Source organism: Centroberyx gerrardi, unplaced genomic scaffold, assembly GCF_048128805.1.
Source record: "Centroberyx gerrardi isolate f3 unplaced genomic scaffold, fCenGer3.hap1.cur.20231027 Scaffold_59, whole genome shotgun sequence".
Taxonomy (NCBI): domain Eukaryota; kingdom Metazoa; phylum Chordata; class Actinopteri; order Beryciformes; family Berycidae; genus Centroberyx; species Centroberyx gerrardi.
Genome location: NW_027605193.1, coordinates 280,216 through 292,637, shown reverse-complemented (window position 1 = coordinate 292,637; position 12,422 = coordinate 280,216). Strand labels below are relative to the sequence as shown.

Genomic DNA, 12,422 nt, shown 5'->3' with positions numbered 1-12,422 from the left:
TGTTTGGGTCTAATTTGGTCTCATTTTTATGGATTGGGGAGAAAAGCCACTGGCTCCAGGCTTCAGGAAGACAATCAGAAGTCAGTAACAATTTATGATGCCACTTTGTAGTTCAGGGGAACTTTTCATTTCTCCTACTTTCTGTGCCACAATATTTCAATTTATCTGTTAAATTTCAAGGTTAGCCTCTCAATTCAATTCAATTCAATAATATTTATTGGCATGACAGTTGTGTAACAATATTGCCAAAGCAAATGTGCACTGATAGTGCTCATCCATAAAAATGAAAGAAAGGTAAAACATACATTTGTCTCACAAAACAGACATTACAGAAATCCATCATAACATTAAATAACAGATGAACAACAATAGAACAGAAGAACAACAATAGAAGTCCTGTATATGGACAGAGTCTTAAGAGAACTGTCTGTCTGTCTGTCTATCTGCCTGTCTGTCTGTCTGAACATTAGTAGAACTATATGGACAGGGTCTTCAGAGAACTGTCTGTCTGTCTGTCTGTCTGTCTGTCTGTCTGTCTGTCTCTTTAGTTTTAGTGTAGAGTGTGTACTGTGCAGGTGTTAAACTGATATCAGTTTGCAGATCTATCAGCCTGATATTGGCCTTATATCAAAAAACAGATATTGGCCAATCAGTGTCACCCACTTCTGATATGATGATATGATGCCGTTTGATTGATTCCATATTTATTGTAGAATTGATCAATACTACACTAGCTGTCTTTGGGAAGACCTTGGCCTGAACTGATTCTAATGAGACATTTTGACTGGATATGGAATACATTTATTATTATGTATTATGTTTATTATTGTTGTTGTTGTTGTTGTTATCCTAGTTTTTGTTTTAGTGCCCAATGTTTTTAAAATTTAAGGCTTTTCCTCCCTGATAAGACATTGGCACAAAATATCAGTTATTGGCAGCATCAATCCAAAAATATTGGTCAAACCCTAGTAGCATGTGTGTGTGTGAAGTGTGTATAGTATGTGTGTTTGTGTAGTGTGTGTGTGTGTGTGTGTGTGTGTTTGTTGTCCATGCCCCCATCAGGTCCCTCATCTCCTCTTGTCTCTATGCAGGTCTAATCTCTAATGTTACACCTCTCTGTTTACTGAATCTGGATTAAGTCCCTTAATCTGTTGCTACTAAATCAAAATGAAACCAGTTCATCTGTTGCCTCTAAATGAGAATAAAACCAGTTAACATGTTTCTACTAAATGAGAATAAAACCAGTTGATGTATTTCTACTAAATAGACAGCTCATTACATTAGATTACATCATTTAGCAGACGCTTTTGTCCAAAGCGACAATAAGTACATTTTGTCAACAGTAGTGAAACCAACTGTGCATCACAGTCTTTATCAGCTAAGACTTTTAATAGGAATAAGTAGCATTCATTGAGGTTTTTTTTTTTTTTTTAAGTTTAAGAAGGGTAAGAAGATAGGTTTGTTCAAGAAGGGTCCAGGTGTAACCTGAAGAGATGTGTCTTTAGTCTCCGCCAAAAGATGGGCAGTGATTCGACCGTTCTGACAGAAGGGGGGAGCTTGTTCCACTATTGTGGTGCCAGGGAGGAGAAGAGTTGCAACCGGGATGAGCAACTTCTGAGCCACGTAGTGATGGAGGGGCGAGGCGACCTGCGAGGGTGGAGGAGCGGAGCGAGCGAGGTGACCTGCGAGGGTGGAGGAGCGGAGGGAGGGAGGCGGAGTCTGAACCTGACCAGAGACTGCAGATAGGGAGGCAGTCTGATGTTCTGCTCTGTAGGAGAGGACCAGGGTCTTGAATCTGATGCAGCAGAGATGGAAGCCAGTGAAGCGACCAGAAGAGGGGAGTGACGTGAGAGAATTTTGGTTGGTTGAACACCAGACGGGCTGCAGCATTCTGATTGGCTGTAAAGGTCTGATGGCAGAGGGTCGCCCGGCCAGAAGAGGCTGCAGGAGTCCAGGTGGGAGATGACAAGAGCCTGGACCAGGAGTTGAGCCACTTCCTTCGTAAGGAACGGGCAAATTTTGCGGATGTTGTAGAGGGAGAACCTACAGGAGCAGGTCGTTGCTGCAATGTAAGCAGAGCAGGACAGCTGGTGGTCCAGGATCATCCCGAGGTTCTTGGCAGTCTGAGAGGGAAACACAGTGGTGTTGTCATGGTGATGGAGGTCTGTGAGAGGGCAATCTGTCCCTGGGAGAAAGAGTAGCTCTGTTTTGTCAAGATTGAGCTTGAGGTGGAGAACAGACATCCAAGCACTGATGTCTCTGAGCCATGCAGAGATGCTCCATCAGTTTGTGTATCTGAGGGGGGGAAGGAGAGGTAGAGTGTCATCGGCATAGCAGTGATAGGAGAAGCCATGAGAGGAGATCACATGGCCGAGGGATTTAGTATAGAGAGAGAATAGCATGGGCCCCAGGACTGAGCCCTGAGGGACACCGGTGCTAAGTCTGCAGGGTCTGGACAGAGATTCCCTCCATGAGACCTGGTATGAGTGGTTAGACAGATAGGATGAGAACCAGGAATGTGCAGATCCAGTGATTACCAGTTCAGAGAGGATGGAGAGAAGGATTTGGTGTCAACTGTATCAAAAGCAGCAGATAAGTCAAGGAGGACAAGGACAGAGGAGAGCGATGAAGCCCTGGCAGTGTGCAGGTCTCTGTGACAGCAAGGAGTGCAGTAGAGTGAGAAGCCTTGAGACCGGATTGAAGAGGGTCCAGGAGGTCATTCTGGGAGAGATAGAGAGAAAGCTGGTTGGAAACTGCACGCTCCAGGGTTTTGGATAGAAATGAGAGAAGAGATACAGGTCTGTAGTTCTGGATAGCAGCAGGGTCAAGGGAGGGTTTCTTAAGAAGAGGCTTGACTCTGGCAGTCTGTAGAGCAGCTGGAACAAGGCCTGAGGACAGAGAGGAATTGATAAGGGTAGTGAGGAAGGGAGTGATGTCGGTGGAGATGGTTTGGAGAAGAGTGGAAGGGAGAGGATCAAGGGGGCAGGTGGAGGCTCGGTTAGACCTGACAGGTGTGAGGACATCTTCTGGGGAGAGGGGAGAGAAGGAAGCAAGCCCAGGGACAAGGGGCAAAGAAGCAGGTTTGGAGTAAGGAATAGTGTTGTTAGTGGCTGGATGATGGAAGGAACAGCTGATGTCCTCCACCTTCTTAACAAAGTAGATGACAAAATCATCAGCTGAGAGGGAAGAGGGAGGGGGAGGGGAGGGTGGGTTGAGGAGGGAGGAGAAGGTGGAAAACCGTTTACTGGGTTGGAGGCAGAAGACTGGATTTCAGTAATGAAGAAGGAAGTCTTTGCTGTTGACACAGCAGAGGTGAAGTTGGAGAGGAAGAGGTGCAGAGGAGAAGGTGGAGAGGAAGAGGTGCTCTCTCCCCTCTCTCTCCCTTCTCTCTCTCTCCTCTCCCTCTCTCTCTATCTCAGTCTCTCTCTCTCTCTCCTCTCCCTCTCACGCCTCTCTCTCTCCCTCTCTCTCTCTCCCCTCTCTTTCCTCTCTCTCTCCCTCTCTCTCTATCTTAGTCTCTCTCTCCCCCCTCTCTCTCTCCTCTCTCTCTCTCCTCTCCCTCTCACTCCTCTCTCTCTCTCTTCTCTCCCTCTCACTCCTCTCTCTCTATCTCAGTCTCTCTCACTCCTCTCTCTCTCTCTCTCTCTCTCTCTCTCTCTCTCTCTCTCAGTCTCTCTCCTCTCCCTCTCTCTCTCTATCTCAGTCTCTCTCCTGTCTCTCCTCTCTCTCTCTCTCCTCTCTCTCTTTCTCTCTCTCTCAGTCTCTTTCCTCTCCCTCTCTCAGTCTCTCTCCTCTCTCTCTCTCTCTCTCTCTCTCTCTATCTCAGTCTCTCTCCTGTCTCTCTCTCTCTATCTCTCTCTCTGTCTCCCCCCCCCCCCCCCGGTCTAGACATGTCCTGACAGTCTGTCAGTCTTGTCTTGTCTCAGTCAAGATAAACTTTGCGTAAACCAGCTTCATTCTTCTTCACTGAACCAGAAACATTTCCTGTTCTGTCAGTAGGAGCTGAAAAAACACCAGCAGCCTTTTGTAGAAGAAGAAATACTTCATACAGTCACTCAGTCTCTACACATACATGTACTACACATACATGTACTATACATACATATTCTCTCTCTCTGGACCGGTCACCTGTCTCTCTTTCTGGACCGGTCACCTGTCTCCCTCTGGACCGGTCACCTGTCTCCCTCTGGACCGGTCACCTGTCTCTCTCTCTGGACCGGTCACCTGGTCAGTCAAGGCTCCAGACTGCTGCAGAGATCCAGGAGAAATTTCCCTTGGTCGTCTAAAGTGCATCATGATCCAACTGCACATCTGCATTACTTCATTTATCACTTGGATCAAACAGCAAAACGTGTTACCAATTGAGTAGACTTGCTTATATATGTGTTCATATAGCTTTGTTAATATCTTTATCAGTAGGCTTACAAATGCATAATTTGTTAATATGAGGCCTGTAATTATCAAAGTGATAATGCAGTGACTTTGCATAAAGAATAAGACTTTCTAAGTAGAAACCTCTGCAGCTTATCTGCCCTCACGCATATTTCCAAACACAAGAACAAATAGTTAAGGAAAAAAAATCATGAATGTCGAAATATATATTGGTTTTTGCTTTTCTTTTATATTTTTTGCTTTTGCTGATGACAAATCGGTTAATCTTAAATCTCCTTGTCTGGAGTTAGTTCACATTTTTAAAATTCATTATTACTTTTCTTTTTTTATACACTTTATTCAATTATTGTTGCTCAGCTGTAGCTTATGGCATCATCTCACACAACCAATCACCTCATCTTTGAAAAGCCCATCAAACATATTTAAAAGCAATAGAAATTAAGACATGTAGATCAGTATTCCCAAATGGCAGTGATGGCATTTGGTAAAACCTGTGATGTAAGGGCGATCAATCCGGCCCAGGACCTTAGTCACACGTCCTCTCCCTCTCTCTCCCAGAAATATCTAATAAAGGCTAAAATGCCAAAAAAAACAAAAAACGTTTGATTTATGATTCTACTGATGGTTGTTTGTGATGGACCCAAATCATTGCTATTACATTGTTGCATTTTTCTAGTTGCCAAGAAGCTGCAAAGTTGCGAGAACTTTGGTTTCTGCGGAGATGGCACAAGATCTAGACATAGATGGAGAGATGACTTCCTGGGTAAAGTCAGTCACAAAAGATATTCCTCTTCGATCAAGTCGATATCTTTAAAAGCTCTGTGTGTTCGCAGGTCGTCAAACACCATCTGAACTCTCTCCAGCTCTCCTGAACTCTGCTGGAGATCGGAACTTTTTCCTAATAATTTTCAAGCAGTTGGGACCAATTTCCTACTGAGATGCTTGGCAGCCACAGGCCCAGCATTTATACTCACTACCCCGCCTCACTCTGTGTCTGTGTAAACCTAGCTGTGTTTTGTCTGTCCTGAGGTGGTAAAAGACATATAGGTCAGCTGAAGGAGAGCACGGGAGAGAGAGAGAGAGAGAGAAAGAGAGAGAGAGAGAGAGAGAGAGAGAGAGAGAGAGAGAGAGAGAGAGAGAGAGAGAGAAGCCAAGTTTGAAACAGAATCCTTTCTCTCCTCTTGCATGAATTAAGAACAAATTGTTATTCACAATGACGGCCTGACAAGAGGCAAAATGCCTCTTGATGGGGAGTGAAACAACGTTGACTTTAAAAACTCCACCTGTTGCACCAAAGCGCTATGTTAGCACAGTGTTGGAACTGAGAGAATGGCTGAACAAAATCTTTAATTCATGCATTGACTTAGTCGCTATAGTTATAAATTGATCAAGCTACTTCCTGGTATGTGTCTGCAGTGAGGATGCTGCTGACTTCTATTGTACTGTGGTGGGTTCTACTGTGGTGGGTTCTACTGTGGTGGGTTCCACTGCGGTAGGTTTCCCGAAAGGTGTTGTAACACCTTTGGTTGAAGTATCTGTCGAAGACCATCTTTTCTTTCATAGGGTTAGGGGTGTGTATTAGAGTCAGAGTGTCTCTGACAGCATGTTCATGAAATCTGGTGAATTCTTCCACTGACTTGTCGTGAGTTTTGAAGAATCTATTTTTGGCTGATCATACAGCAGTATAAGCAATCCATATGATAGCTATGACTTAAGGCTTTAAGCTACAGTATATTTCCTGGTAAAACTTTACATTACGATTTACTAGTCAATATTTAATTATGTAGTTAATTAATCATTGGTTAACAACTAATTGATATATTAGTTAGCTACTCGCTACCTCTTAGTTCTCTCCAGCTCTCTTCTCTGTCCTCTCTCTCCATTTGAAATTACTTCTGCTAGTAGCAGTGCGACTATACTACAACTACTAGCATTGTACCCTGTCTCCTCCATTCATACACATTACAGCAGTATATTACTACTACTACTGTTACCACTGCCACTGTTGCAGCTAGTAGAACTTGTACTGTCTGCTCTTTCTAGTTTATTTTATAGACAGTAGCGCTCTAGCCTATCTCCTCCATTCGTTCTACATGACAGTGGTTTGTTTTGAAGACACATCAAAGCTACCAGCATGCTGCTGTCTTTGGCTGGGAGCCATGGCGGCGGTCTTAATGCCTACGTGATGTTTCTCCGTGTCCTGACACTGCGATGAACTGAGCTGATAAAAAGAGAGACAGCTGAGGATGGATGGATAGAAGCGATAGAGGATGAACTGGAGAGATAGAAGAGTCAATAGGTGATGGACAGATTAAAAGGCAACAGGTATGACTAGTTTAGATCAAAATAAACAACCAGCCAAGAATGATGTTGAGGGCAGGATGTAGCTAGCTGTTAGCTGGCTGATTCCTGTACTCCCAGCAGCAACAGCCTTTAAAACATTTCCCGGCATTCAGCACGTGATGGAACTCGCCCTGTGACAGTAAACAAAGCAGAAATGTGATTGGATGTTAGCGGTGAGATCATGTTTGTTATAGGGGTTATCAAGTGGGCTCCACCCACCACAGATGATTGGCTGAATTAGGCCCATGACACCTCCAGAAGGACCAATAGGAAGTTCCAACTTCTCAGAACATCCTTCATCTACACACTCCTGAGACCTATCCTACCCTACTACAGCTACTGTATATATACTATATATACTATATATATATATATATATATATACATATATATATATATATTTACTATACTACAGCTATACTACAGCTACAATACAGCAGTACAGCTACACTACAACTACATTACAGCAATACAGCGATACTGCAGCTACACCATAGCTACACTACACTACAGCTACACCACAGCTACAGCTACACTACAGCTACACAACAGCGATACCATAGCTACACTACAGGACCAGACATTAACAGGGGCTCAGAACAAAAATGGCCTTGAAAGTTCATGAAATGCCTGTGAAATTACAAATCAGAACAACAAATGCCTGGGTAATTAGCAGTGCCCTTTGTGCATTTTGCCCTGTTCACATTCATGTTGTGCCAGTGTACGTGTTATGTGGGAGCCTATGGTGGGGAAATTCTCTCCAATGCATTCTGGGCGTGAAAAATAGAGCGTTTTTTTTTTTTTCAACACAGCCTGAAGCAGTACAAAATGTTGGCACCACTCAGTAGAAGCAAATGCCAACCCACACAAACCACTGTGTCAACAAAAAATAAAACAACCAATGTCCTAACAACAACAATCAATGCCACATATGGCAAAACAGGTTCAAGCGACAATAACACAATTAATACAACCAAACAACAACAAATTCAATCTGGATTATTCTTAGGCTAACTAACTACTTTCTCATCTCCTTCAGTGTTACGAACCCACCAGACCCCTCAGGTCTTCAGGAGCTTTCAGTTTTTATGCTCCTCATGCCTGGAACAAACTTCCAGAACATCTGAGGTCTGCCTCCACTTTAGAATCTTTTATATCAGGCTTTAAAACGTTTCTGTTCAGGGCTTTTTAAGAAATTTAGGGCAACATTCATCTGCACTGGAATATTTTTTCTTTCATTCTTTTGTCTTTTATCAGTATCTTTTTATCTTATATATCTTTCTTTTTTTAATGCACTTTCACTTTTATATATTTTATTACCTATGTCTTTATTTTTCTTTTATGTATGTAAAGCACTTTGAAATGCTGACGTGTATGAAATGTGCTGTATAAATAAACTGGCCTTGCCTTGCCAGATTTTGGGTTAGCCAGATTTTGACCTGCTTTTTAAAGAGGTGTGGGTTGACTCTACCTTTTATGTGCAATGGTAACTTATTCTCAGCACCACAAAACTTAAAAGAATATTTACCCATGTTAGTTTTAAACCTAGTCAAAGATAAATTAGCAACGCTAGCTCTGGTCCGATACACATGTACATCCCAAACTCTCTGGAAATAGCCATTTAGACACTCTGTTGTTATAGATATTATGGAACATACTGAGCTGCAGGTGGACTGAACTTTTTGCTAGTGGTAACCATCCCAGCTGCTGGAAATGTTGTTTTCCTACATGGTCCCTCAAGGCCAGACCCAGCATGATCCTAACTAGTTTATTTTGGGAAATCTGTATTTTATCTTAAAGCACTTTTGCCAAGCCTACATACCATGAACAAATTGCATTATCAAAACAGGAAACTAAAGAGTTGGCAAGCAATCTGAGACTTGCTGCATCAATAAACTTTCTAGCTAGAAATCTAGTCCTTCCATTCACCTTACCCATAATCTTTAATGCCATACTTTCTACCCCCAGGTTGCTGACATCCTAAATAATTTACTGAGGACTTTGTGGAAAAACACTGACCATCAAGGACAATACTAGTCTAGGATTTGATCCAAACATGATCAATTCTGATTTGGCCATATGGAGGGATAACTTGTTATCACTAGCCAATCCTTAATCTTCCTAAATTATTCACTTAAAATGGCCTGTAACCTGCTCTCATCTTTATGGGAAGCTAAAATAGCAAAATAGCTGAATCATTTGCATATACAAACAGATTCTTTCTACAAGCTGCCTTCATATCATTAATGTAAATTAAAAATCATAGGGGACCTAAGACCCTCCCTTGCGGAACACCGCATGTTACAGGTTTCTTATTGGATAGATAACCTTGAACTTCAACCCTCTGATCTCTATCTGACAGATATGAGATAAATCAATTTAGGGCTAATGGACTCAAACCAAGGCAATGGTCCACTGTATCAAATGCCTTCTGTCAATCAATTAAAATCATACCACATAATCTACCGGCATCCAATTTAGACCTTATGAAGTCAGTTAGCAAACATGAGCTAGTTGAGTATGTCTTCCTAAAACCTGACTGAAATTCATTTAATAGTTACTATAGTTACTATATTGATATAATTGCTCATGAACTACTTTTTCCAAAACCTTAGAAGTAACAATAGAGAAAATAGAGTAAATAGAGACTAGCCTATAGTTCCATGGTTCAGACCTATTGCCCTTTTTATATAGTGGGATAACTTTACAAAGTTTCATGTCTTTTGGTGCGGTACCTTGCTCTAAGGACAAATTAACAACGTGTGCTACATAAGGTGCTACCAGGTTAGCGTCTTTTAATAACCTAGCCGAAATATTGTCACGACTTGTAGCTTTAGCACAATTTAGGCCCTTTAACAAACTCCTAATTTTATCCACTGACACTGGTTTAAAAAGAAAACGATTTGGTATAACACCTTAATTTGAATAAAAAGCCTTTAGATGATCTTGCCCATAAATTCCAGGTCTAGCTGGCAGACTATCAACAAGTTCATGTCCAACTGAGGTAAAATCAGGTTAAAATGATTGGAGATATTTTCCTTTTTTTTTTTTAATACATTACCGTTAATGAATTATGTGATACATGAAGTGCTGTTGCTTTTTGACTTTGTAGAAGAATCCAGCCTTTTTTAAATTTTCCATAGATTTTGAGGGTTTTCCTTATTCTTACTGATTTGCTCAGAGAAATATATTTTTTTGCCTCCCTGACTCTATACTGGGCCATATTCCTGAATTTTCTAAACTGAGCTTGATTACATGTTTGTTTGAACTTAGACAGGGCTTTATCCCTGAGATGTATGGCTTCTAATATCTCTGAATTTATCCATGGACTAGACCTTTGTTTTATCCTAACTGATCTAATTTGAGCCACTGAGTCAATTATGGAGAGAAATAAACCCTTAAAATTTTCCCATGCCATATCAATGTGTCATATGTATTTTAAACCGGTGACCAGCCCATCTTTTGAACTCCCTCTCTGAGCCTGTCTTGAGTATAATGCTTAAGGGATCTAATTTTCATTGTTTTATGAGTGAAAAAAGTGACCTTTTGTAACTTTCTAGTACAGTAGGTTAAAATGTGATCACTAATGCCATAGACTAAAACTCCACTCTCCAACAAATCCTAGTAGGCTCTTGTATTAACTGGAATAGGCCAAAAATCCTGCAAAATTGAACAAAACTGCTATGTGAAGAGCAGGATTTTTTGGTTACATCAGTGTTAAAATCACCAGTCAATATACCTTCACCATCCATCTAATTAGGGCAGTCCGATGTTACAAACACACACACCATTCCTCCGCTCCGATTTTGATCTTTCCATAAGAGACAACAGCTATCAATTTCAATTTCAGATTCACTAATACTGGAATTGAGCCAAGATTCAGATAAACAGTCAAACCCTTTGCCTTGAAAACGTCAAACTGGTCCAGCACAGTAGGACTTCTGTCCCCGGTCTTGTCGACCTCACCATGGAAACGGCCCCTGCTAGAGTCACCTATTCCCATTACAGACCGGGTCGCTTGCTATGTGGGCCCGATCCTCCAGCATTCTTCTTCCCAAATTGCCCAGCGTCATCTGCAAGACTGCTCCCGTTCATGCCAACCACATCTCCAGTGACCACCTCCCCAGGATCACTCACGCCACCACTGACCACAACAGCAGGTACGCCATCCCCAGCCACAAGCATGCTCCCCTCACCTCCCCTCACACTTGTGCTCCCTGCCGGCGACATCTTTGGACAGTGGAACTGATATGAATGTATTATTTTATAGTTCAATAAAATTTGCCTCGAAAAGGACCAAAATGCCCCTAAAAATCAGATCAATGGGGTAAAAGATACCGTCTGAAAAAAAGTTAATTTCTTACCCAGGTACATTATACCTACACTATGATACACTACACATGCAATACACCTACACTATATTACACCTACACTACAATAAACCTTAAGTACACCTTCACTACACTACACCTATATTCCATTGCACTACACTACACTGCACCTACCGCTGGTAGTCTTTGGAGGCAGTTGCCAACATAAAAGTCTTGCTTGACTGACTCCTTGACATCTACTTCGTCACCATCTGCCTCTTGGGCAGGGTTAGGGTTTGGAGGCCGTATATGGCACAGCAGGGGCTACAGATGGAATCGAATGGAAGGTGGAGGGCTTTACCTCCCGCTGCAAAACACTACACTTCTCTAAATTCGGCACAACTATAAAAAAATAAATAAAATCGCTTGTGTTCATTGGGAAAGCACTGTCATTCAAAATGCTAAACTTAATTTACCAATTGGCCACATCCACTCATCACAGCATAAACACTAATAGCTGAATTGTTCACTCAGAAATCAGAGCTTTAGCTCTATGAAAAAAGGCCACAGATGAGCTCTCCTGTTTTTGAGAACAATGGAAGCGGATGTTGCAGTGAGAGCTGGAGGAAGAGGAGTGAGAGGAAGAGGAGGAAGAGGAGGAAGAGGAGAATGAGGACAAAGAAGAACAAGAAGAGTTGTCTCATATGAGATCCAGGCCACTTTGGTTCACCATGTGGTCAACATGGACTGAGCATGAGGCGCTTTAGGGAGGCAGTCTGGGCAGAGAGTCCAGCCCGACCTGAGCTTCACTGCTGCTTCCATCATCCGGACATTCAGACAGAGAACAGGCAAGTAATCTGCTGTCTACATACTACTATATACTGTAGTACTACTGTAGTACTACATATCAGTAGGTCTGTCTACATACTACGATATACTGTAGTACTACATATCAGTAGGTCTGTCTACATACTACTCTCTATATATGTAGTACTACATATTATATGGGTATGGTCAAGGCTGACTGGCACAGGGGTCTCTGATTGTGTTGAACAGTCCCATGGCTGCAGGCAGAAAGGAACACCTGAGCCGCTCCGTCCTGCAGCGTGGGGGAGGAGCCTGAGGCGCTCCGTCCTGCAGCGTGGGGGGAGGAGCCGGAGGCGCTCCGTTCTGCAGCGTGGGGGGAGGAGCCGGAGGCGCTCCGTTCTGCAGCGTGGGGGAGGAGCCTGAGGCGCTATGTCAGGAAGAACAGTCTGCTTCTGTCCTTTCCTGTAGAGCCTCAGTGTTGTCCGACCAGTCCAGTTTATTGTTGAGCTGCACTCCTACGAACCGATAGGAGTTCACCATCTCCACCTCCTCCCCCTGGATGGTGACGGG

General features: G+C 42.7%; 1 pseudogene; it reads right to left on the bottom strand.

The window, feature by feature from the left end:
• Nucleotides 1–1,463: 1,463 nt before the first annotated feature.
• On the bottom strand, nucleotides 1,464–10,965 carry LOC144538171 (uncharacterized; annotated as a pseudogene).
• Nucleotides 10,966–12,422: the final 1,457 nt, after the last annotated feature.